Below are 26,779 nucleotides of genomic sequence, written 5' to 3'. Positions count from 1 at the left end.
TTCCACTTCAGTGGTGGCTTGAGAATGGGAAGGGAAAAGGAGATTTCTCCTTCCACCACTTTGATGCTTAAAAAGCTTTTGTGGCTGCATGAAACACTGAAAAACCATTGTTTTCCCAGCGCTGCTTACACATGCCAGTAACTACTTTTGTCCACACTCCTTGTGCCTGTGACACTGCCAAGAGATGGGCATGCAGATTGGAGGAAAGTAGGGATTAAAATCTGAGCAGTGAATGTCTCGTGACTTGCAAGTAAAGAGGCTGGAGAGGTGGAGACATTGCCATAGCACAGTTTGCTTGGTGCCACTATAATACATAACCATGGTTACTGCCAGGCATGGTTTGCAAACCTGCTTGAAGAGTGAATATCTTTCAGAGCAATCCTAAATTGGGTCAGAGGGAACTAAGAGGCAGATCTACTGTCTCATCCACAACCTTGTGCACTTGTACCCCTCAGAGTGGGATGTGTGTCTCCTCCCCACCCCCAGCAGCTATGGCTGATAGATTTCAATTGTATGGGCACAGTGGGGGGGGGTCCATCACATCAGATGTCCCCCACTAGTGGCAGGCAACTTCCGAAACATCTAACCCCTCTCTAGCTATCAACCATGGGGAGAGGATTGCTCTCTTAATCATTTTAGAAAATGCTCCTGGGCTATTCATAGACTGTAGATCTCTAGCGTAAAGAAATGTGGTTACTGATTTAGGGAAGCAGATTTTCTTCATTACACACCACCAAGAGATTAAAACTTGGGGGGGGGGGGCAGTAATTGAGTTATCGAAGTGCAAGGGAATATAAAAACGTTGTTGAATGTTGTGTTATTGACTGTCTCTCCATGAGCAATTAAATAATATAAAGGAATATATCTGAAGTGGAAACCCGGTGGTTGTCACCTTGCACCCGACAACCTAATTCCGTATTTGCCTTTAATTGCTCTCTGAAAGCTTTTATTTTCAACATTCTAAACCAGGTCTTTCCTGCCCAAGGTAGCTAATTAAGGAGTATCTAGGTACTGGTATGCACACACGGGAGCACTGAATAATACATGAAGATTGACTGAAGTCAATTTCTTTACATTTTATCTTTTATTCATTAGTTGTGGTTGTTGTTGTTGTTTTTAAAAAGAAAGCCACGTTTGTTGCTTTTTAAAAAAATAAATAAATAAAGGGAAAATAAATGTCCATCAAATTTCAGTCTTTCACATTGTGCAGTGCATGGACAGAACAGCCATACAAAGAGTGGCATTGGTGGTACAAATTAATGACATTGGGCCGGAGTTTGCTAACCCTGTCACCCTACCTCCTGAGCCAATGTTGCAATCTGAGCCATTCACAATGTGAATCTGTTGTCAACAAAATTAAATTATCGAAGATACAATGTTGCTGACTTCAGCTCTATTTTGAAAAAAAAATAGATGTGAGGGGAACTATCTTCGCTACAGCTATTTTATCTGATTAAGTAACTCGCAAGGAATTTTGCAGCATCAACGGTCCTAAGGCAAAGAGGACTTTCAAGACGCTGTAATTCATTATGTTACGTCTTAGTTTCACTTTAGAAGCTTTGAGCGGCTTTGACGGTTATCGAAAAGGGAGAACAGGAAGTGCAAATAATTCATGTTTCCTGTATTCCACGCTTCTTTGTAAAATCTGAAGTATATGTTATGCATCTCTCCCTGTGAAGAGGTGCACATATCTTCACAAAAGGAGCTCTTTATTGAAATTTACCTTTTCTACTTATAAAGAGGCAAGGAAGACAGGTACCAGAGCATTTAATTGTTATCTAAGACTAATGCTTGTGATATTCAATTCTATAATTGGCTTACTTGTTTCACATACAAAATCATCCATTGCACAAACACATTTTCCCCCCATTATCGTTTGAGCCTTGGAGTTTGTTTTAAGTGTTCGGCCATAGTCCTATAAGGCTTTTATGAAGTGACAATACATAAGAATGGACACATAGTGTATTTGCTATTAGGGATCTCCAAGGAATCCAGGTTGGAGCTCAAGCTCAGTGAGAAATCACCAACTTAGCCCTGAGGATGCCAGTCCACAGACCTTTGCACTTGCCTGACTCATGAGCTGCCTTTTTCAAAAAAACAAACAAACAAAGGGGAAAAAACCCATAAATCACCATTTTGTGCAAAATGGGGACTGTAAATAGTGCCATTTATGCAAAATTGCGGGCAAAAATGTTGTAATCGGACATTTAAACCTGCAGTTTTGCTCATAGGACCTATGAAATGAAAAGGTGCTAAAAGCTCTGCCTATTCCAGGTCTTCTCCAAATGCATTGCTTTCCAGCCCAATTGAAGGATTTAACCAGTATGTGCTGTGATAATGATTTATTTATTTATTTATTTATTTATTTATTTATTATATTCTGCACACTGTTACAATAGGGACAGTGAGCCCTCTGGCACCTTTTGGTGGTCCTGCTCCTCAGGGGCTTTGCAGCTCTTGTGTCAGGATATGGTGTGCCTTTGGGGATCCTCCTGTCTCATCTACTCGGAGCTCTGCAGCACTGAGTGGGGGTGACGCAGGCCGTTCCCCCCATACACTGAAGTGTAGCTTGAATAAGGGGCTGGGTTTACACGATCCCTGTGTTCAATGGTGTGGCTTACCTTTATTGGCAGGCTAGTTGCCTGAAGAAAGGGTCTAATAGATTCCTGCACTTTCACATGCAGATCCAGGGAGGGGTAATGTTCCCTTGTTTAAATAAAGGGCCCTAGTTTATCCCAAACTCTGGTGTCTGTGTCTTTATTCCATACTTTCTTCTCTACTCGCAATATATCAGACAAAGCTTTATTTCTAGGAATGATTTCATTGCTGTTTGGCCATTTCTGCCTAGTAAAATAACTGCCTGAGGGAATACATGATTAACAAGGAATTGAGTATCACGAAATTTAGCAACTGGCTTTGTCTAGTTGCTTAGGCAACATAACAAAAGGTCACTCTATGTGTGATCTGTGTTCAGTGCAACTGCTTTTGACTGTACCAGAGTCATGGGGGTGGGAGTCCTTGCTGAGATTAGGGTGACCATATGAAAAGGAGGACAGGGCTCCTGTATCTTTAACAGTTGCATAGAAAAGGGAATTTCAGCAGGTGTCATTTGTATATATGGGGATCCTGATGAAATTCTGTCTTCATCACAACAGTTAAAGCTGCAGGAGCTATACTAGAATGACCAGATTTAAAAGAGGGCAGGGCACCTGTAGCTTTAACTGTTGTGATGAAGAGGAATTTCCCCCAGGTTCTCCATATATACAAATGATACCTGCTGAAATTCTCTTTTCAATACAACTGTTAAAGATACAGGAGCCCTGTCCTCCTTTTCATATGGTCACCCTAGCTGAGATTTGTAGTTCAATGTGAAGATAACTCTCATCTTCCCCCAAAAAGTGTACTATCCAACTTTTAAACCATAGAGATATGCAAAAAACAAACAAACCTATGACCACCTTCTTGTCAGGGCTCTGTTCCTCCCCTGTCCCCCCACAGGTGGGAAAAAAAAGAAAGTAAACAAGACATTTCAAGCTTAGGGAAATGTATTTTTTTAAAATGTTTTTGTTGTCATTTGGAGCCAGCCCTGCTGCCCTTAGTATCGACCCAGGCCGTGATGGGCTTAACATTGACTTATAGGGATGTTGCAGGAATCTGAGAGGGATGGTGGAGTCCAGCAGATACCCCAGATGACATTCTCTGCATGCTTACTGGGCCCATTCGCCAAGTGCCACGTGGTCTGCAAGCACATGACAGACAACCCCTTTTTGCCTAAAAATGGTGGCTCAGAGTTGTCCGGAAATGAAATGTTATGTAAACGGTGCCCATAAAGTTCATGCAAGATTACAGGGGTGAATGGTCCATTTATGCAGCATGACATTTCTGGAATACGCCAAGCAACATTTTTATGCAAAATGGTGGCAGCCTTGTGGTGCTTGGTGGGCACTTGCCAGACCATCCAGAGGCTTGTGTGGCACAGCAAGTAGGGGTGGGTGGCAACGGTTCTGTGAGCAGCCAGTGACCATTGATGGAAATGAGTCTATCCACCTCTATCACTTTCCTTTCACTATTGTTTCCTTACATATGGGCTGAGCAGTTTTATCAGGAAAGCTTTCTGTTGCCTTGATCTTTGCGCTATCCCATGTTCTGTCTGAGCACGATCCTTTTGCACTCCTGCCCTTGCTATGCATTGCAAGTACAACTTATTTTTATTTTATTTTATTGCATTTATAAACCCACCATTTTTCCTCCAAGGAACCCAAGGTGGCAGACATAATCCTCCTCCTCTCCATTTTATCCTCACAACAACAACCCTGTGAGGTAGGTTAGGCTGAGAGTTTGTGACTGGTCCAAAGTCACCCAGTGAGTTTCCATGCCCGAACGGGACTAGAACCCAGATCTCCCGACTCCCAGTCCAACACTTTAGCCACTACACTACACTGGCTCTCTTAGTGTTGTTCCTGTTAATGATGATGATGTGGGGTTATAAGTCTTCAGGTAAATCCTCTAAGAAATTTTGAGGATAGTCTAAAGAATAAGACTAAGGATATGCAAAACCAGATCTGTCCATAACAGATTGTGAGCTTCATTTTGTTTTTGTTTTCACATGAAAATTCACATTTTGAAGCTAATCTGAAATATAAGACTGGTGAAATTTCAAGGTTCAAATCAATAGGTTGTCACTACATCTTTTCTAAAGCAAAATTTGGACCAAATTTCAAGGTGCTTCCTTGGGTGAAAACATATGACAATGATCAAGAAAAACCAAAACACTGAAATTTCTCATGACAGTTTTGTGCTTTCTGAACTAGCAAACTAATTCCTCTCTTCTCATCTACAATTCATGCTTCACAAGATGGCAGTGAAGCACTAGACTACAATAAACTTGTAAGTTTCTCACAAACGGAAACTATTTTCCACCACTGTGTGATTTTCACCTCCCCACTCTTTCATGACTTTACTATCATTTGTCCAATCTTAATGAAATAATTATGTTCCCATTTCTATCAAGTAGCATTTAACATTTCTGTCAAAAGCACAACATTAAAATTAGCAGAGAGCAATGTGCTCGCAGAGGTTAACATCAAAAAATACATTTCTATTGTTGGTTTTCCCTGGTTGGTTTGAGTCTTCCTGCAAAGCTATATTAAAGTATTAACATTTTCAGCCACAATGAACTTCCTCCTATGGTAACAGGGAAAGGTTATTTGGAGGTTTGCAAACTATTTTCATTAAATAGCTGATGCTATAAAAGGAAACAATCTATTTAGAACATATAAACCATCTTGCTGGTCATAAACTATTGTTCCCAATTGTGCAATCTCATATTTTCTCTGTGAATGGAAGCATCAAGGACGGGTTTTCCATCACAAGGTGTTGAAATGGCATATGTTATCCCACTATTAGAACAGGAATTTTAAGGTGGATGTAAAAGGTTGTTCCTCAGCATGGTGAAAGAGAAAAACACTCACTATTCCACAGGTTATGTAAAAACACTTATTCCTTTAAGATGAGGAACTGAACAGATACAGAGTAGGAGCTGATGCCACACGATGAAGCAACCTTGCTGAAGTCAAGTAGGTCTGAGCCTGTCGTGTGACTGGATAAGAGATTAGGTTAGTGGGAACCCTATGTACACTACCTTGAGTTCCAACCATGGATAGACAAAACATTTGGATAGAAATGAAATGTAATTATTATGAAAGTGGTATATAAAAGAGCGGAGCCACACTAAGCAGGATATAGTGGCATGAAGGCGGTATATGGTCTGTGTCAGTGGGCCCCAACAGTTGCCAGTGCACTTCAATAAAGCAGTAGTGTGGCACCTGCATTTTATATACCGCTTTCATACCACTTTCATAGTGGAATATCCTGCTTGGTGTAGATGAGCCCCAAGAGAGGACCTCAGATTGTACTTCTGTCATGTTTTGCATGTAGATGAGGCCAAAGTCGTTTCCCACATAGATATTTGTTTTTATATCTTCCACTCTTCCTGCCTCAATTTTGCCCCCTGCTTCAAGGAATCTGCAATGTGGAATATGGACATACTACGTTACAAGGCTGTTGTAAGTGTCACTGAGATAATGTACAGAATATATCATTTCATAAATGGTAATTATTATTATTATCGTTGTACTGAAAAGAAGATTATAGAAAAGAAGATTAACAAAACTTTCAATATATATTCTGGAGATTATATTTACTGTACTTTCTGATCCTCCTTAGAAATACCGTAATTATATTTTCTGTTCATACTAGAACAACTCCTTATCCTATAGCTTACAGCACAACACTATGAGAAAAGCTGGCTGTCAGCCATAATGGATGCATTTGTACTTCAAATGTCACAGTAAAGATCTATCCACGTGAACTCTGGATTGGAACAAGCTGTTTTGTTTATCAGTAAGAGCAGCGGCCACAGCGTCTTGCATATACAGGTTCCCAGTGGGAGACACAAGCATGTGTAAAATGATCCTATCATGCACACACATACAGAGGTGAGGGGGGAGAGATAATAAGGGGAGAAATACTGCTATAGTCACACAATTTAATTTAGATCCCCTACCTACGTGCATCCCAGTTCGCTCCAGTATTATCAGTGTTGAGCTGTTGATATTCATCAAATGCAAATCTACTCCCTAGCGTTTCTCATCTAGACCAGTAAAAAAATTAGAAATCTCAGCAATGAAAGGTAATATTTAACAGAGACTTCCCCAGTCTATAACATTGGTTAGGGATGCGTAAGGATCAAGCCTTCGAAAGCATTCCAGTCTGTCTCTCTGTCTCTCTCTCTTTCTACACCTAAGAGTTACCCCAGGAAAATGGAGGGGTCGTCCCTGCCTGCTCTCAGGATCCCCTGTGTGGCATTTGGATGCACAGGAACAATCCAGGGACGTTCCTGGGGGAAAAGGCAGTTGCAAAAATGACCCCCTCCCTCCCTCCCTCCCTCCCTTCCTCTCTCTCTCTCTCTCTCTCTCACACACACACACACACTCACACACACACACACACACACACACCATAGCTGTGTGCAAGGGGTGTGCCATGAAATATGCTGTGCACACCTATGACACACACACACACACACATTTATATCTATCTAATGAGCTGGTGCCAGACTATTTTGCGCCCTAGGCAAGGCGAGCTACTTACACACACGCCCCCCAAAAGTTGCCAACTTTGATTCAGCTGTTCAAGAAGAGTTTCTGAACTATTATATTTTCCCTTTATTATGTTTTTTTTTCTTAAAACAGCTAATTTGTATAAAACTGTGACCCTTAAAGGGCAGTACTGCGCCCCTCTGAGGCCTGCGCCCTAGGCGGCTGCCTAGTTGGCCTAATGGTATTTTAAACATTTATTTATTACATTTATATACCGCCCAATAGCCGAAGCTCTCTGGGGAGTTTACAAAAGTTAAAAACAGTGAATAGTGCCAGCCCTGCTATCTACCTATTGTCCGCATTAATCCCTTCCTTGACCCTTCTCAACTTTCTTCTCAATTCCTTCTTCTACTCTCTTCTTACAATTTTAATTTCCCCTTATGTTCCAGTCTTGGGAAATTATATTATTTATGTATTGAATATTTGTAAAGTGTTTGTTACACTTGCATATTGCCTCTCCTCTCCTCCAAGGAGTTCAGGGAGGTTTACACAGTTTTAATCCTCACAATGAACTGGTGAGAGAGGCTAGTAGGTCTCTCTAGAATGGTGACCAGCTCAAGGTCACCCAGTGAGCTGAGTGAGGATTTGAACACTGCTAAGTCTCTCCAACCCAAGTGCAACAATGCCCACTCTACCACACTGGTTGTCGTATCACTTACTAATCAAATGTTTTCTGAAATATTGTAATAGCCACAAGGCTCTGGAATGACCTCCAAGAAGAGGCATGCCATTGTCTCTCTTTTTGCCTTCAGAGGGGGTTACGTCTTACTTCTTTCAAAAGGCGTTCAGATAATAACTGTAGGATTTTTAGCTGGTTTGAGAGATAAATAATTGATTGTTCAGTTGTTGTTCCAGAATGATTTTTAGGAATGTCTTGTGATTTTAGAATGAGGTAATGGGCATTTCAAGCCTTGGATAGGTAGGATAACAATCTCATTGATAAAATAAATAGTTGAGATTTGTTGATATATGGTGGTCATTGGCCACAATCCAATCCAAGGTTAAACATGCTTAAGCCTATTGAAATAAATGGATTAAAGCATGCTTAACTCTGTGATGGATGGTGGCTTGTTCTTATAAGAGGAGCTGGAGATATTCCAACAAGGACATAAAATTATTTTTGAATGAAAGGCTAGCCCTTCAGAATTGTCATTGGAACTAATTTTGCCTATGAATCAGAGTATGATTATTCGTCAGCTAAACAAATTATCTGCATATTTTCTCTCAAGCAAATAGTCTCTCATTATCTAATGGCACTGCTGGAGTCTGGCCTGAAAGCAGATCTTATTTTCTGGCTCAGCGACTGAATTCTGTCAATCATCAATGAAATATTCTCAAAGTCTCTGCCTTCCTCAGACTTTTCAACAAATCTATGACTGGCCATTTGGCACACATACTCAGGTGTCGTTCCCAGATGACCTGGTATTTACCACTACATTTACAGCCTGCGCTTCTTCTGAAAGGACAGGAGCCAACTGAGATCTCTCAGTGGAAAATTCAAAAGAATTAACTTGATTGTCACTGGCATTCTTGCAGCAAGATAAATAGCAAAAAGCCATTTGCTACAAACTCATCAAATGCTGATGCTACCATAATATTGTACTGTACACCAAACACATCAGAAAAGGTAAAACTGTCAAAATATTTGAGGATTAGTTTAGAGTTCAAGAGTGTGGTCTTCAGTTCCATGGGTGGTGGTGGTCTATGATGATGATGATGATGATGATGATGATGATGCAGGAGTTTCCCATCAATGGTATAATAGCTCGGTCCTGTGTTTGTTTACTTGGATATTAGTCTTACTGATTTCAGTGGACTCACCTCCAAGTAAATGTTCATGAAATTATCCAGTAGAATTTTAGGATACTTTTAGTATGCTTGTAGGATGTTTTTTAACAGTGTATACCATGTTTTTAATTAGTATTTTATGTATTTTATGCTTGCTGTTGTTCCCCACCTCGATCCAATCACAGAAGCGGGTAAGAAATAAATTATTATTATTATTATTAAATCACCCCCTTTAAATGCCAGGAATTTAATCCAGTTTTAGGCCACAGCTAGACCTAAGGTTTATCCTGGGGTCATCCAGGGTTCGCCCCTGCCTGAGCACTGGATCCCCTGTGTGTCACCTAGATGAACAGGTTTGACCCCTGGACGATCCAGGGATAAACCTTAGGTCTAGCTATGGCCTCTGTCTCAGTGGGTTGTACAGTATAACTATATCTGTGGTCTTGGAAGGACATGAACATCCCAGTCTGCATCAAAAGGAATATCCAGCCAGTCAGTAGGGCTCAGGTGAGCATTATAATGGTGAGCATCAGATATGTATATGAAATACCTTTTTTCTGTGCTGAAATCTCTTCAACTGAACTGGGGTGCAGGGATTAAGCATGCCATTTGTTTATTCAGCTGGGAGGGATAGAGGTATGGAAACACTGGTAATGTCTGTAGTCCTAAAATGATGGTTCCGTATCAATAATCCCCGGTGTATCAGGTGAACGGAGATATTCTTGTGGTTTGGGGACGGCTATACCCACTGAGCAACAAATTAATTGAGATCTGTATAGTCTAATAGATTAGCTAATTGCACCACACTAATTAACTTCAGCCACTAAAATGCTGCTTCACACAAACCATTTTTGCATCTGAACTTAGTCATGCTTAGAACACACCCATTGAAATCAATGGGACTTAAATAAGTCATAGCTAAATCAAGCCTCATTCATTTCAGTGTGCTTCCTCTAATAATATCTAGGTCTGGATCCACCAACCACCTCCATTTAAAAAGAAAGTGTGCAAAATATGGAATTTGTGGAATGCTCTCCCCAGTGAGGTCCACTTGGTATCAATATTGTCATCTCTTTGGCACCAAGCTAAAACTTTCTTCTATTCTCAGGCATTTGGTGTCATGCAATAAGGCTTTTTAATGTTAGTTGTTGTTGTTTTTATCAGGTCCTGGTAATTTAATCATTATTTGTTTTAACAATTCCAAATTGTTTTTCATTTTTGCATGGGAAAGGTTTTATTTTATGTTTTGTCATGTTGTGAACCTCCCAGAGAGCTTTGGCTATTGGGTGATATATTATATACATGTCTTAAACGAAATGAGATAAAAAATGTGCACACTGCATAGCCAACTGTGTGTCTCTCCTTAGGGAAGTCTCTTTGATCCCACAAAGCCTTTTGCAAGTGGAAAGAGCAGGGAGGTGATTTTCACAAATTTCCCTTTCCTTGTGCAACGCCCTGTGCCACTTTCCACACTATTCCAAAACCTCCCTCAACCCTCTTGAGTGGATTACGGGGAGGGGGTAAAAGGAGCTGCAGAGGGAAGGGGTAATCAGCAAAAAACACCCTACCCTTTTCCACTCCTCCAATGAATACTAATAAAAAAAGCTTTCAACAGTGGAAGTGACAGTAGAGCAACCGATTATCACCTATTAAGTGTGTGCAAGTGTTTATACTGCTGGGAGTACAAATGTTGGGAAGCCACTCTCATGAAGGCAAGGCCAGCCCATGCAGAAGATATTACTGCACCAGAAACAGACCTACCATTAGACAGAATGGTGCAGTTGCCCAAGGCAGGAGATGCTGGTAGTCAGCAGCCAAATATGTGCCAAGTCACCTTCTCAATGCATTCCTTCGTGACCCTGCTGATTTCAGACGCACTGCAGGATACTGTCCCATCATCTGCCACTCTAGGTGGATTTTGTACATGGAATGTAATGGGGTGCCATTTTTGCTTCAGGTAGCACAATGTCTTGGACCAACCCCTGTATTACGCCACCAGAAAAGATGCCATGTAGCCTTCCACAGTTATTCAAAATGCAATTGTAATCCAAAGGTCCCATGTTTGATTCTGGAGAGACATTTGCGATTGCTCAGTGTGGGGCTTATTTTCATGCTAACTTCCCTGCTCTGTGTCTTCTTGATTCCCTGTATACTAGAACACAAGTGCAGCCTCAGTCCACTGTAAGCTCCATCCGATGAGCATTTTATTGCACACTCGTTACTGGGCACTCACGGAGTTTGCTCAGGTCCCTCACATGACGTCACCTGCCTCCTGCACACCTTATGCCCCTTCTGGCCTTCCTTGAATGACAAAAAAAAACCCACCTCATTAAGTTCAATGTTTTTAAAAAACTCGGAATTGCTGCTCTCTCCTGCTGCGTGCAGGACAAGCAGCACCATTAGAACAGTGGACTCAATGGGCCTCATGCTCCTTGGGTACTTCCTGTTTTGAAAGAAGAAGTAACTTGAGGAAGGAAAACATGGACAGAGAAGCAAGGTAGGGAGCGTGTTAACCCCCGGTGTGATGGAGCTTTGTGTCTGCCTGCAACAATCACAGCACAGCACAGATGATTTTGACTAATAGTTCTGTCCCCTGCTCTTCTAGTCTCCTGGGCTCAGTGCTTGAATTATGGAAGAAGGTGGACTTTCATAAAATCCACAAGCCGCATGCCCTGACTTGTCCCAGTTCTAGCCAAATCATGCCCCCCTCAATGGCTTCTAAAATAATAACTAAGATAAAGGAGACCAGTAAAGTAAGGAGACCAGTATGACCTGTCTGTGCACCCACCCCCACTGTATTTCAAGCAAAAGCTGAGCTCCACCTCACTCCATCCAGTTACCAGAATTTGTGGGGGGTTTTTTTTGGGGGGGAAGGAGTTAGCAACTCTACTGCACACCCCAATACATTGACACAAGAATTATATCTGTGACAAAGACAGGGGAAAGAAACTAGCATGATAAATGCTTCAAAAACATTGAATACTTGTACATATTCTAATACTTTAATAGATGGCAGTTGGCAAGAGTGCAGTTGTTACAGAAAATGAAAGTGCCTGCCTTAAATTATTCTATTTTATGAAAATTTTATAAGAGCAAGATTGCATTTTGCCTGATTCAGTGTTCAAGATCCATTATTTTGCGAGAGCAAATAACCTACAGTATTGCAATTTTCTGGAGCACTTTATGTTTGGTTTTTGCATTTTCTTTCCCTTTTTCTGTTTAAATTTAGTACCGAGCAGTGTGTTCCTTTTATCCATCACTGGACTACCCTGCTTATGTTTTAAAATCCCTCAAAAGGCAAGTGTGGTTCCCTTATCATGGGTCATATTCATCTGAAAGTTCTTCAGATTTACCCAGTATACATTATATTTTGTTCAGATCACAAGGTAGAAATTTATAGTAGCAGCATTTCAGTTGATTACACAAGACACACTTGTAGTAGATACTCCAGGCTAGCCTCTACCTGAAACCTTAAATCCACTTATAAGGGGTATTCTTAAATTTTTTAAAGGAGAACAGTGGGGTTGGGCATATTAATCTACATTCCTTTTGGCTGTTCCAACCATACCAATGTAATTTTGGCAGAACTTCAGGTCTGTTGGTATAGGCAAAGTTGCAATGATATACCCTGTCCAAAATGGCAATATTATGAGAACCAAGGCAACAATTTGCTTCTAAGAGTAAGTAGAGCATAGTATCAATACATAATATCCAAAAGAAATTGCTACATGAACTTATTAAATCAGACCAGGTTTTGTTGCTTTACTTAGGGTTAAACTACTTTTAAAACCTTGTGTTTTCTCTTTTCTTTTCTTTATTTGCAGTGGGGATACACACACCCTCCCACAAGGAGAACTGGCAGCTTAATCCTTCCCACAACAGCCAAATTTCATTTATAACTTCCCGTGGCACAGCTATGGATTTGGGTTCACACAAAGAAAGAGGGGGAAACGGGCAGCCAGGCAAAGGAGACATGTTCTGCTGCCTCGTTCCTTTCCTTCTGCTGCCTTGTTCCTTCCCCCCACCACCACCACGCTCCCGGTTTGTCTGTTCTATGAATCTGTGGAGCTCCGCGTATAAAATTTATAGCTTTGCTCCTCTCTCCTCCATAGCTTTGTCTATGTGATAATGCGATAATGCGCACATGTGCATTTGTAACTCACTATAAAAAAATAAATTCAGGAGATAAATTGCTGTTGCTTCTCCAGTGTGGGAGGGAGTCTTTGGCCCAAGTGGTGGCTTTTGTCTTGGGCCTCATCTATACCTTGAGGCCTTCTGGGATGGGGGGGATGGTCTCAGGCTTTCCAGCTTCCAGGATCCTCCCCCAGCATCCAAACGGCAGTGTGACATCCCAGAAGTAAGGAGGTGCCATTTTCCCCCCGTGGAATGGAGATGGGAGCACAATTGCACTCCACCACCAAGTTAAAAAACACACACCCTTAAAGCTGCTCCCCATCCCCAACCCTGATGGGCATGGACTGCCTCCATGCAGCTCTGTGCCCATTTCCAGAGCCCTGCTACTCACAGGGAAGAGGGGATGATCCGTGATTGCATACCACACTGGCCACAGTCCTATGGGGGTCCCAGGAACATGGGAAAAACTGGGAAATCTGTGGTCTCAGTTATCCCAGGAAAAGCCTCCGGTTGTCCCTGCTTGACCGCGGGATTCCCTGTGCATCATTAGGACACACAGGGACAACCTAGAGATGACCCCAGGATATGTGCATGGTGTAGACTAAGTCTGTGACTATGCAGAGGGAGATGCAATTAGAGGTAAAGTCATTCCTGAAGAAGGGAAGATTGAACTTGCCCCTGCCTGAGAGTGGGGCATCCCAAAAATCAGACTCCCTAAACTATAGAAAGCAGGTGGAAGATAGCATTTACATCTTTAATAGGGGTGTGCACGGACCCCCCGCTCCGCTTCACTTAGAGATCCGCCATTTTTGGAGCGGCCCGCTTCACCCCGTCCCCGCTCCGCCCACTTCCGCTCCGCTCCGCTCGGAGCTCCGGATAGCTCCGTTTCCCCCCCCCCATAGGGTTGCATTGAAAGCTAAAAAAGTATACAACTTTTTTTCTGTTCAAGTTAGAAACCTCACGTTTGGCACCATGACACCTCATGGACGTATACACACGCACGCCAAGTTTCAAGGCAATCCCATCATCCCCTGATTTTTGGGGAATTTTTGAAAATTGGGCACCCCATTCACACCCCTTCCCATAGCTCCGTCAATTTGCACGTTAGAAACCTCAAACACGCCACCATGAAAGCTTATCCAGGGATACATACGCACGTCGAGACTCAAGGCAGTCCCATCATCCCCTGATTTTTGGGGAATTTATGAAAATCCAACACCCCTTTCCATAGCTCCGTCAATTTTGCACATTAAAAAAAAACCTCAAACTCACCACCATGACAGCTTATCCAGGGATACATATGCACGCCGAGACTCAAGGCAGTCCCATCATCCCCTGTTTTTTGGCGGGGCTTAAACCTGCAAAATTTGGAACTTCCAAAACTCCAAGTGAGCGCAGGAAGGACTTCTCCCCTGAGTCAAAGCCACACACACACAATATCCCTGCGAGGTGGGCAGGGGAGGAGGGAGGGAAGGCAGGCAGGCATGCAGCTGGCATTTCTGGGGGCATAAGGAAGTGAGCCAAGGATAAGCCAGTAATGCATATAAAATGGAATAAATAAACAAATAAATAAACGAAGGAGGGGTGGAATTAAAAGCAGCAGTGTTGCTGAATAAACAGCAAGAAGAACTTTTTTTAAAAAAGGCTATATCTGTCTTTTACCAGCAATAGGGGGACGTGCCCGGGGGAGAGGGAAGCAGCTGCCAGTTCAGCTCAAGAAAGCCATTGCTTCACCACGAGAGCTCTAAGAAGTAAACGCTCACTTCAAGTACATGGTGCTGTACTCTGTACAGCACCATGTACATTGATGGTGCTATATAAATAAATAATAATAATAATAATAATTCAACTCATTAGGCATCGCTCCACCACTAAGAAGTAAACGCTCACTTCGACTCATGATAGGCATTGCTCCACCGTTTTACTCTCTTTGGAAGGCTCTGATGGCCTTCCAGTACAGGAGAGAGTGGGGGCATGTCCACAATGAGATGCCCTAGGGGAGCTCATCCCCTTGCACCACATCCATTCAGTTGTTCCCCAAAGTTAGGGTGGGTAGCAGTGCTCTCTTATTCTTGGCTTAGTATATGATTTCAGGTTGTGTTTGTGCATTTGGTGGGGCTACTGTGTTAAAAAACACTGGGAAAAGTCCGTTCAGATTAAGAAAGAGAAGTTTCCCAGAATCCCAAGTTACCCATTTTGCCTATGCCCTCCTCTAACTTTGGGATCATGTGATCATGACCGGGAGCTGACTCTGCCCCTCAGCCCTTTGAAAAAGGTATTTTTCCTGCCGATTTTTTAAAAAATTCTAGCGCGCGACCCGCACCACGCAGGGAGGTGAGAGTAGTCTCAAAATGACACCCATCCACGACTCTCTGTGCACAAGAATTTTCAGAATGATAGCTTAAAAATCAACCCAGTTATCCCCGATTGTTTTCTTCAATGCAATCCTATGGGCGAAAACCGCCGTTTGAGCCGCGCTGTCCGTTTGTTGCCCCGATTTTTAAAAAATTCTAGCACACGACCCGCACGACGCAGAGAGGTGAGATAAGTCTCAAAATGACCCCCATCCACGACTCTCTGTGCACAAGAATTTTCAGAATGATAGCTTAAAAATCAACCCAGTTATCCCCGATTGTTTTCCGCAATGCAATCCTATGGGCGAAATGTTTCAAGATGGCGATCGGAGCGCTCCGCCTGAACTAGGAGGTCCGAAAAATGGCCGCTTCTCTTCGCCTTGCTTCTACGGGTCCGCGGTCCGCTTCTACTCCGCCTCTGGGTAAGGCGGAGCAGGCCAATCCGCTACTGCTTCTCCGCTCCTAATCGGAGCGGAGCACATGCCTATTGAGTAACTCTTCCACTGATGGTATTTGAAGAAGGATAATAAGGCAGGATAGTATGGGAGAAGCCATAGTTCAGGTATTTTGCACCCAAGCCATTTAAGGCTTAAAAGGTGATAATCAGCACCTTGAATTGGCCTCAGTAGCAAACTTGGAGCCAGTATAAGTTTCCATCATGATGAACTAGTCAGAATTCTGGTGCTAAATTTTGAAGCTTTGGAACTTCAATAGCGTCTTCACATATAACACGTTGCACTAATCCAGCCTGGATGTTAGCAAAGCATAACTCAACAGGGCATCACCAGGGCAAGACCGCAGTGGGTGAACCATCCAAAGCTTGTAAAAGGTGCTTTGAGCCACCAAGGCTGATTGGTATGCTAGTGGTAATATTTGATTAAGCAGCACCTCCACGTTACCTGCTTGCTTCTTCAGCGGGGAGTGTGGTCCCATGCAAAACAGGTTAAACACCAACTTCCTGGATCCAGGCACCACCAATGCATGGTGACTCTGTCCTGTTAGGATCCATTTTCAGTTTATTGGCCCTCATGCATTCCATTACTGAGTCCACACAGTGGTTTATCTCCTCCAGAGCATTAACTGATTCAAATGACACAGAGAAATAGACCTGGCTGTCATTAGGATTTTGCTGAAATTTAAGGATGTATGGAACCCTGAGAATTTTGCAAGTCTTATTATACACATGGCCCCTCAACTGTGGAATGACCTGCTGGTTGAAATGTGCCTGCTGATTTCTTTGAATGTCTTTAAGCAGGCATTAAAGACTCTATCATTCTGGCCGGCTGGCCGCTTTTAGAAGCTGTTATACATTGTTCGATGTCATATTATTTTATTGATTGTTTAATCTTGTTTAAATTGTTTTTAACTTTGTACGCCACCTACATAATTTTTCATATAGGGAGATATAAATTGAATAAATAAATAAATAAATAAATGAACTTTTTGCTTTGCTTGAAATCCTTAGATGTGTTGCAAAAACAAAAACTATTGGTTTTGCCACATTTCTTCTCTTTAAATGAAATTCAGTGGTCTCTTCAAACCACAGTTGGTCTATTTGAACTTGGAATCCACTGCCAATTATCTATTGTAATTTAATGTGGATTGTTCCATCTGCCCCTCTGTAAGCATATCCAGAAAAAAGAATCCAAAGATTTCAGTTTCAGATATTTATTTAAGCAATAGTATTAGCTCTGCATCTTTGGCATAGTTAGCAGGATATTAAAAATCCTGAGGGGTGAGGGGATCCATGCAGTTAGGAAAGCAGGAGTAAAAGTACTCTGAGGTATTAATTTGAGTGTGTTACAACACAAGATGAAAATTATGGAAAATAATCTTAACAGCTGCAATCTCAGAACAATGAGTTTATGTGCCAGTTCAGGGAAGATGATCCCAGCACTATTCTTGCCACACCCCCCCCACCCCGATAGAATGTTTTCTTTTTCTTTTCTTCTAAAAGAATATAATCTTCTGTTGGAGATATCTAAAGCTGTCTGAGATTCATTTAAAATTGTAGACCAGTGGAATTGTCACTTAAATCGGCTTTATGTCATCTCCTTATCATACCTTTTACCTCATTTCACTACAAAGGCCATGATTTGTGCTGTTTGGGGAGGCGGGGGGCGGAATGAATACAGAGATGAGAAAAAGTTTGTGAACTTTCCGACCTAAAGAGTGTCACATATTTCCAACCTAAAATGTTGTTAGCTCTTAAACTAACCCCATAATCCTAGATAAAGAACAAAAGGTAACCTGATTAAACAAATGACACGCAAATAAGATGCTTTTCAACCTTTTTTTAATCCACAACTATTTCAACACTCAATATCCATGTGTAAAAAGTATGTGATCCTTTAGATTCAATACCTGGTAGCACCGCTTCAGCAGCAATGACTTCAAGTAAGCATTTCCTGCAACGGTTCTTCAGTCTCTCACAACAGGTTTGAAGAAACTTTTTCAACTCCATGACTTTTGATGGCTTCCTTGCATGAACAACTTGCTTCATGTCCTGCTGCAACATTTTGATGGGGTTAAGGTCCAGACTTTGACTAGGTCATTCTAAAACATGGACTTTCTCTTCTGCAGCTATTGTTTTGTAGATCTCTTTGTAACTTTGGGATTATTGACTTGTTGCAGGCCCCAATTTTGGTTCAGCTTCAACTCTCAAACAGATGGCCTGATATTATCTTCTAGAATCTTCTGATACACTGCAGAATTCATAGTTGTCTCAATAATGGCAAGCTGTCCAGGTCCTGAAGCAGCAAAGCAGGCCCAAACCATCACATTCCCACCACCATGTTTGATGGTTGGGTGAGGTACTTCTGTTTGACGTTAGTGTTTGTTTTTCGGCAAAAATAATGTTTCTCATTGAAGCCAAAAAGTTCTACCTTTGACTTGTCTGTCCAGGGAACATTGTTCTAGAAGTTTTGGGGATCAAATATGTCATTTTTAATGAACTTCAGACAGGCAACACTGTTTTTAGAGAACAGTGGTTGTCCAGTCTTTTTCTCATCGCTCAGTTATCAACACTCACATTAGCCAAGGCGAGAGTGGCCTGCAGATCTTGGATGTTACTCTGGAATTCTTTATGACTTCCTGGGTGATGTGCCAGTTTGTTCTTGGAGAGATTTTGGTAGGACAACCACCCCTGAGTAGAATGACTACGGTCTTAAACTTTCTCCATTTGTCTGAAAGTGGATTTGAGGAGTCCCAGTTCCTTAGAAATGGTTTTGTAACCCTTTCTAGATTGATGAGCAGCAATAACTGCTTTTCTGAGGCCCTCAGAGATGTCTTTTGATTGTGGCATGACACGTTTCCACACAACCATATGGTGAAGTTCAAACTTACAAAGTTTCTGATCCTTATATAGGGTAGGGCCTCCCAAATTCACCCTTGAAAATCTACCAATATTCTTAAATGTCCGATTCTATGTATTTATTGATTTGTAACATTTATATACTGCTGAATATAATAGAAACCCTACAGAATATTTACAAAAAGACTGGTTTTGATTCATAAAGGCTATCACAGTAAAACTGTGGAATTTCCATAATTATCATTAGGATTCACAAACGTTTTTCTCATTACTGTAGTGGCAGTTTAACTATGTGCTGTGTAAAAACATTTTTTTATCTGTCTGGAATCTACTACCATTCAGCTTCATTGGAAGGTAGTATTATCACTCTTCACACCATGTATAATTTTACACACCTCTATCTTTTCTTTCCTTACTCACCTTTTTTCCTAAGCTAAAATGCTCCAAATGTTGTAATCTCTGTTCATGTAGGCATTGCTCCAGCCCCTTGATCATTTGGCTGCATTTTCTGCAATTTTTCCGGCTCTACAATATCCTTTCTGAGGTGTGGGGATCAGAACTGTACACAGTATTCCAAACGTTGTCTCACATAGATTAGTATAAGGGCAGTCTGCTATTGGCAATTCTATTTTTGATTCCTTTCCTAATGATCCATAACATGGATTTTGCCTGTTTCATGGTATCCACACACTGGGTTGACATTTTCATCAAGCTGTCCCCCAACTCCCTTTCCTGGTAAGTCACCACTGCCATCAGCATATATCCTGGAGCATCCGGCTAGAGTTAAAGAGTTTAATGTTTAGAAAAATGAAGTGTGATGTCTAGCTTTAGCGTTGGGTAGTCCTAGTACAGAACTCCGTGCAAAGGGTAACGGCCAGCTCACACCCAAGGAACTAAGACTGGAGGAGGATAATAGTTCAAGATTATATATTACACACACACACACACACACACCCCCTGACCAGTCAAATTGGTTTGATGGAGCTATTGCCACCTGTTGTGTATATACTTGCTTCATTTGTTCTAATATCATCTCTGTTTGAATAGACTTTGAAGGACCCTTTTTGAAGCCCTACAAAATTTTGCAAAGCCTTTTTTCATAGAGATGACGGTGGATCAGAAGAAATGAGTGTGTCCACCCTCAGCGACAGTAATTCCATCTTACCGTTTTCTACACACTGGTGGGGCTGTAGGAGTTACCACGTGCCTCCAGCCCTGGGATCAAACTCAGAATCATACCTGGTGTCCTTGCAGCTCTTATCAAGTCAGCTTTTGGGTTGGAGAGTAGAAGGCAAGTGCTTTTGGATGACGGTGGGAGACAACTTTCAGACCCCAATTTCTCTGAGTCACTTGTGACTTTGAAGAGAGGCAAAGTCATTTTGTAGTTGAAGATGAGTAAAAGTGAAATAGGAGGGGGAGAACTATATTTCAGATTAAATGGTCTCCAAGCAGCAATACTCATATTTGGAAAAGAGAAGGGGCAAACAATTATATTTGTACTTTTATAAACTGCCCAGAGAGCTTCGGCTATGGGGCGGTATATAAATCAAATAAATAAATAAATAAATAAATAAATAAAATATGTGAAGGTTGGATGCATGACTTTGTACTTGCTTGCATTGAATTGCATTTAGCATTACAATGCCCATGCTCTTAGTTTGGAAAGGTTCTTTTGAAGGTGCCCCTTTTTGTTTTAACCATCCTAAATATTTGGTGTCATTCACAAACTGGCTGCCAAATTGCTCAGCTCTACTCCCAGATTACTTATGAATAAGTTAAAAAGCATTGGTCCCACTGATCTTTAGGGATCCCACTGAATGGATCCTTCCATTGTGAAAAGTGTCTACTTATTCCTGTGCTTTCTGTTGTTTCTGCTTCAGCCGGATGTGTCCTTCAATATACTTAATATTGCCTTCAATATACTTAATATTTTATCTTTAATAATGCTTTTCATCAGTTATTCTAACAGGTGTGTAAATTATTTCCTGGATCCCTTTTTAAAAAATGGCACTACAATATTCATTTTCTGGTCCTCTGGAACAGACCCAACTTGGGGGGATGTTGCAGGCGCCTGACTGAGTCTGGGAGTCTGACAGACTCCTTCACATCCTCCCCCCCGGACCCAGCGGGGCACCTGCAGCATATTCCTGGACCCGTGCTCTGAGGGCCAATGAAGCCTGATGTGTGTCCTTGTGCCGAGCCTCCATTGTTGTGCACAATGGAGGCTCCAGAAATTGCACATTTCTCCCTTACATAAATGTCAGCTGTAAAGGCCCCATTTACGCAAGAGTAAAGGCATGAATGCTCAAACAGAGCTTGCATGTCTCGAGGAGTGGTAGCAAACAGCGGTGGTGATGGGGCATGTCTGACAAATTGGATATGGGTGATTTCACCTCTAACTACTGATTTTAGGGACATGTTACACATTTTTCTTAGAAGGTGAGCAATTCCACATTTGTGTTCTGTAATGGTACTCTCTGATGGACACCATTTCAACAGGCTTTGTTTGTTTTCAGATTGCCATAAGGTCTAGAACTTCATTTCTTGTCAACGCTGTTTACCTCAGCTCCTTAGATTCCCTTCCTGAATATAATAGTCCAGACCTGAACTGCCGTACTACTAGGGATTAGAAAAATTACTTTGGGGCCAAATATGGTCACTGACAATTCTGTGGCAAAGTATCAAGGCTGGCCTTTTCATAATCGCAAATCATGACATCAAGTAATATGAACATTCATGTGTCAACCAACCCTACATGTCATTTGTTAGAAAATTTCACTATGGCATCACCCTAAAACAATTGACTCATGTAAGTCAGGACACATAATTTTCACTGATTCCCTCCCAGACACACATGCCTCCTGTCCCCCAAAATACACTCTTTTTGAAAATTAGAGTACTCTCTTGGACAGAATGGGGTATGGCACAAAAGGCTACAGTATATGAAAGGAGGGGAATCCCTGTAAATTGGCAGAAATCCTTTCTGCTAAGCCAAAGTCACCACTGGATACAGCTCAGTATAGACGTCTACTAGTATAAATATTTTTCAATTTTGGAAACAGGGCTTCTCAATGTTTCTGTGTTGATGTTGAATCAGTAATTATGGGGAACATATATTTCATCAATCAAATTACTTCAATTAAATGTTGTTGTTGTTTGGTAACTAAATATTTAATTTAATCTTAGAATACAATAAAAAGATATGGACCAGCCATCAGAAGAGTTTTAAATAAAAACTCATAGCACTGGAATTTCAGTGTTTCAGTTCATTTATCCCATAAACCACTGTAGGATCAATGAAAAGCTATACCGAATGCTATTTGGCTTCTTTCCAATGTCTGGTAAAAAGAGATTTTTGGTTTGAAGAACTGTCTTGTATCACTTGTAGCTGATCAGCTATGTTATTATCCAAGTAGTGAAGCATTTGCCAGTACCAACTCCTGTCTTTTATAAGAAGTTTCATGATCAATGTGGTATCCGGCAAAGAACAAAAATAATTCTATTGCCGTCCTGAGCATCATCAGTCAATATCTGTAAAACCCATTCTCGAAGGCTCTGTCTAGAGAAGAGAATAATAACTGGCAGCCCACAGACCTCATCCAGACCCCGAGGCAATTTTGTATGACCCTTGATACTCCTAAATAAAACAAACTTTAATCAAGCAGGTATAGTAAAACAATTGCCCACTGCTTCACTTGTAATGCAAAGAGAAATATTCTCCAGTTGTAAGAAAGAAAGCTATTCCACACTGGGCTATGTACAAAATCAAAAGAGATGTGCATGATCTGTGCTCCAGAATTTGGGAGGCTTTTGCTGGATGGCAGCAGCTTTATTATTAGGGATGTTGCAGGCACCTCACTAGCCTTTGGAGAATTCGTGTGCCCTGCTTGTGCAGCCTCACTTTAAGGAGCCTTCTGCGAAGTGCACTTTCTGGGGGGCCCTGAAAGTGTGCAATTCCCTTGGCCACCCCATTACATTGGCCAGGGAAATTGCACATTTTCTGGAGGCCCCAGAAAGGGGACTTTGTCATCCCTCCTACACCAACCAGCTCCCTTGCGTAAGAGGGCTTTTAACGCCCCCATTGGATTGAAGGGGGAGGGAGAAATGCAGCAGGCACCATTACAGTGGAGAGGAAGTATTTCCCCTAGCCTTGGGGAAATCACGTTTCTCTCCCCCTCCCCCTCCCCCCACCAGTGGGGGCTTTAAATGCCCTGTTAATAGGGCCTTAAGGTCTCCTTCAGTGAGGGGTAGGGAGAGAGAAAGACACAACTTCCCCAAGGCTAGGGGAAATTGCGTATTTCCCCCTGCTGCATTAATGGTGGCCTTTCCACTCATAGAAGGGCCCCTGTGGATCCAAGCCAATGAGTCTGATGTGTGGAGCACTCATAAATGCACTTTGCTCATCTCAGGTGTGCCTGCAATACACTGCACTCCCATCTCCTCTGCTTGTCAAAAATTGGACATTTCTCATTACGTTGTAAATTGGAGTTCACAAAATGGAGAGAGCAACACAGAAGCCATCAGAATGCAGCAAACTTTGCCGAAGGTAGAAGAAACAAACTTAAGGAGAAGAAATATTCTGCAGTCCTTCATCAATACATTAAGCCCGCATTCTATCTCTCCTCAAAGATTACTTTCTAACTGCAATGGCAGCTTGAGGAACCACAGTTGGCCTGATGGATCAGCAGGGGACGTAAGAGGTAGGAAAATCACTTGTCTTTGGCATTTGGAACTTGACATAAAGAAAAAGTAATTGACCAGTGGAGACTTTTGGAATCCAATTAGTGGCTAGTAGTAGCGTCATCACAGCCAGGATGAATTCTGATGTGTTAATTATAACATGGAAACTTTGTAAGTACAAGTAATTAAAAAAATTGTTGGCACAGGTTTCATTGCATTTAAATGCTTTTATTTATTCATTTCATTTCATCTTCCATGGAAGATCGGAGCGCTGGAGAAAATCAACAAAAGGCAGAAAAAGGATTAGCTATTTTTGTTGTCAAGAATGATTGGAGAGCTTCTTTGGGGGGAAGTTTGCAGAAGGGAGATAGACTAATTTCCTGCATGGAAGAAACTGGAATACAGTAGTGTGTCAAGTAGTAAAGATTTGTGATCACCTTGGGTGCCAAACAGGTTCAGAGGCTGAAGGCGGGTAGCATAGAGCTACAGAAGAAGGACAAGGGAGCCTGCCCTCTCAGCTGCAACACAGCATTTAAGAAGGCAGCAGACATGGGCACCTTTATATCAGCCACTGGCATTGGATTGGTTCCGTTGTGTTAAGTGGCTTCTCAAGCCAGGAGAATCATTGTTGTATTGTGGGGCTGGTCCCATCTGGAACTGCCTGTTGTCCCCTCCTTGAACCAGCAGTCCCAGTGGTACAGGGAGTCAGGGTTACAGATTTGAGCCCCCTGGGACTTAAATACATGCCAGGATACTTTTTCTTGAATGTCAATGAGTTGTTGTGAGGACAAAATGTAAGGAGGATCATGTAAGCTGTCTTGGGCTCCTTGGAAGAAGGGAAAGGTTACGATACAAATGAAACAGTAGATAGCTAGAGAAATAAATAAATTATCATCTCTTCAAACTATTTTAGTGGTTTAGGAGGCCCATCTCTTGTGGTTGTGGTGGTGGTGGGAGCATTGCACACCTACTGCATATACATGACGTGCACTCTAGTGCAGGGTGGATGTACAGACCAGTCTTTCATGGTCTACTTTTTTTTACTAGAATCCCCATGGTTTGTAAAGCAAAGGTGCATAGTCAGTGGACTACCGCTAAAGATTAGGGATGTGCTCCGCTCTGATTAGGAGCGTAGAAGCAGTAGTGGATTGGCCTGCTCCGCCTTACCCAGAGGCGGAGTAGGAGTGGACCGCGGACCCCCTAGAAGCAAGGCGAAGAGAAGCGCCCATTTTTCGGAGCTCCTAGTTCAGGCGGAGCGCTCCGGTCGCCATCTTGAAAACATTTCGCCATAGGATTGCATTGCGGCAAATAATCGCGCATAACTACGTTGTTTTTGAAGCTATCATTCTGAAAATTCTTGTGCACAGAGAGTCGTGGATGGGGGTCATTTTGAGACCACTCTCACCTCTCTGCGTTGTCTGGGTCGCGTGCTATATTTTGGTGAAAATCGGGTCAACCGCGCGGCTCAAACGGCGTTTTCGGCTTTTCGCCCATAGGATTGCATTGAGGGAAAGAATCGGGGATAACTGGGGGGGGGTTTAAGCTATCATTCTGAAAATTCTTGTGCACAGAGAGTCGTGGATGGGGGTCATTTTGAGACCACTCTCAACTTTCTGCATCGTACGGGTCGCGGGCTATATTTTTGTGAAAATCGGGTCAACCGCGCAGCTCAAACGGCGTTTTCGGCTTTTCGCCCATAGGATTGCATTGAGGGAAAGAATCGGGGATAACTGGGGGGGGGGTTAAGCTATCATTCTGAAAATTCTTGTGCACAGAGAGTCGTGGATGGGGGTCATTTTGAGACCACTCTCAACTTTCTGCATCATACGGGTCGCGGGCTAGAAGTTTTTAAAAAATCGGCGGGAGCTCCGGATCCGGATCCGGAGCTCCGGGCGGAGCGGAGCGGAAGTGGGCGGAGCGGGGGCGGGGCGGAGCGGCCCGATCCGGAAAATGGCGGATCTGCAAGTGAAGCAGAGCGGGGGGTCCGTGCACACCCCTACTAAAGATCTCCTTTGTACTCTGGTGCACATAAATGCAAATGACGATGAATGCCAGTGAACTGTTTCCCTGCAACTATCTATCCAGAAGATGTTTCCATTACAGCTTTTCTTTAATAAGTGCTACCAGATCCACTGTGAGATTAAACATTTAATAAACATTCTTATGGACTTGTTGGGGAGGGCTAGGGGGAACTGTTAAGGTCCATTTACTCTCACATTTCATTTCAGAAACCAAATCAGGATAGGGTATTCCAGAGATAAAGAAAGGTAGACAGGGAAAGCCTTCTCTGTTGTTTAATCGTGTGTGTGTGTGTGTGTGTGTGTGTGTGTGTGTGATGAGAGAGGGAGGGAGAGAGAGAGAGAGAGAAATCCTTGATGTGAGAATGCAGGCTTTAAAGTAAACAAACATGTCCCCATTTTCATCTGTAAAATGTTGGCAAATATGATAACTTTCTTAAATTAGATTAAAGTCACAATCCTATGCATGTTTAGACAGTTAAACATCCTACAACTCCCAGCATGCCCCAGCAGCCAGTCTCAACATGCATTGGATTGCACCTTAAATATATAATTTTGCCAACTGGCATAGGGAGGTATTTTGTTAAAGAGAGAGAGAGAGAGAGAAAACTCGTAGGTTAGCAGATTCCCCCCCCCCCATGTACAGCTAAATCATGCAGTGGGAAGATAACATTAATCATGAAAGGCATATCAAAAAAATTAAACAATTAAAATATTAAGATATTACTAGAGTGCATTAGCAGAATCTATGGTTAATGAGTGAAAATGTAGTCAATAAAGAAGTATCAAGGTTCCTATCTCTTAGGAGATGGTTGTGATGAAATTTGTGGGGAGAGGGAAGATAAATAATATCACTCAAGGAAAGCTGAGTAGAATCAAGTGACATGGACCTAATAAGAGCTACAGGGGGAAAAGCATGCACACATAAAACCTTCAAAGAGGTTCTGCGCCATTCCCTAACAATCAGCACTAGAGATGAGGTGTACCATTCATGCACACTGTATTGTATGCATATGGTGGGGATGGACCTAATTCAACAACAACCCTGTTAGATGACACAAAAGCCATGGTGGTTAAGCATTTTTGAGCTAACTATGGTGGCTTAGCATGTCATGTGATTCCTAACTATGGTGGCTACATAACCACAGTTTACATGCCCTCGCTAACCATTTGCTCCAAAAGGGTTAGCGGACTGACCATGGCTTAGCATGTTGTCTGAACTTGGTCAACGTGTGCTTCATTCTCTTGCTAGAACAATTGGCTTTGGAGGTACTATTCCGACATGTGTGTCTGCTCTGTTTGTGGTACATTGTAGTTCTTGGTGCAGCTGGT

This window comes from Elgaria multicarinata, chromosome 5, assembly GCF_023053635.1.
Source record: "Elgaria multicarinata webbii isolate HBS135686 ecotype San Diego chromosome 5, rElgMul1.1.pri, whole genome shotgun sequence".
Lineage (NCBI taxonomy): Eukaryota > Metazoa > Chordata > Lepidosauria > Squamata > Anguidae > Elgaria > Elgaria multicarinata.
This window is presented reverse-complemented; position numbering follows the sequence as displayed.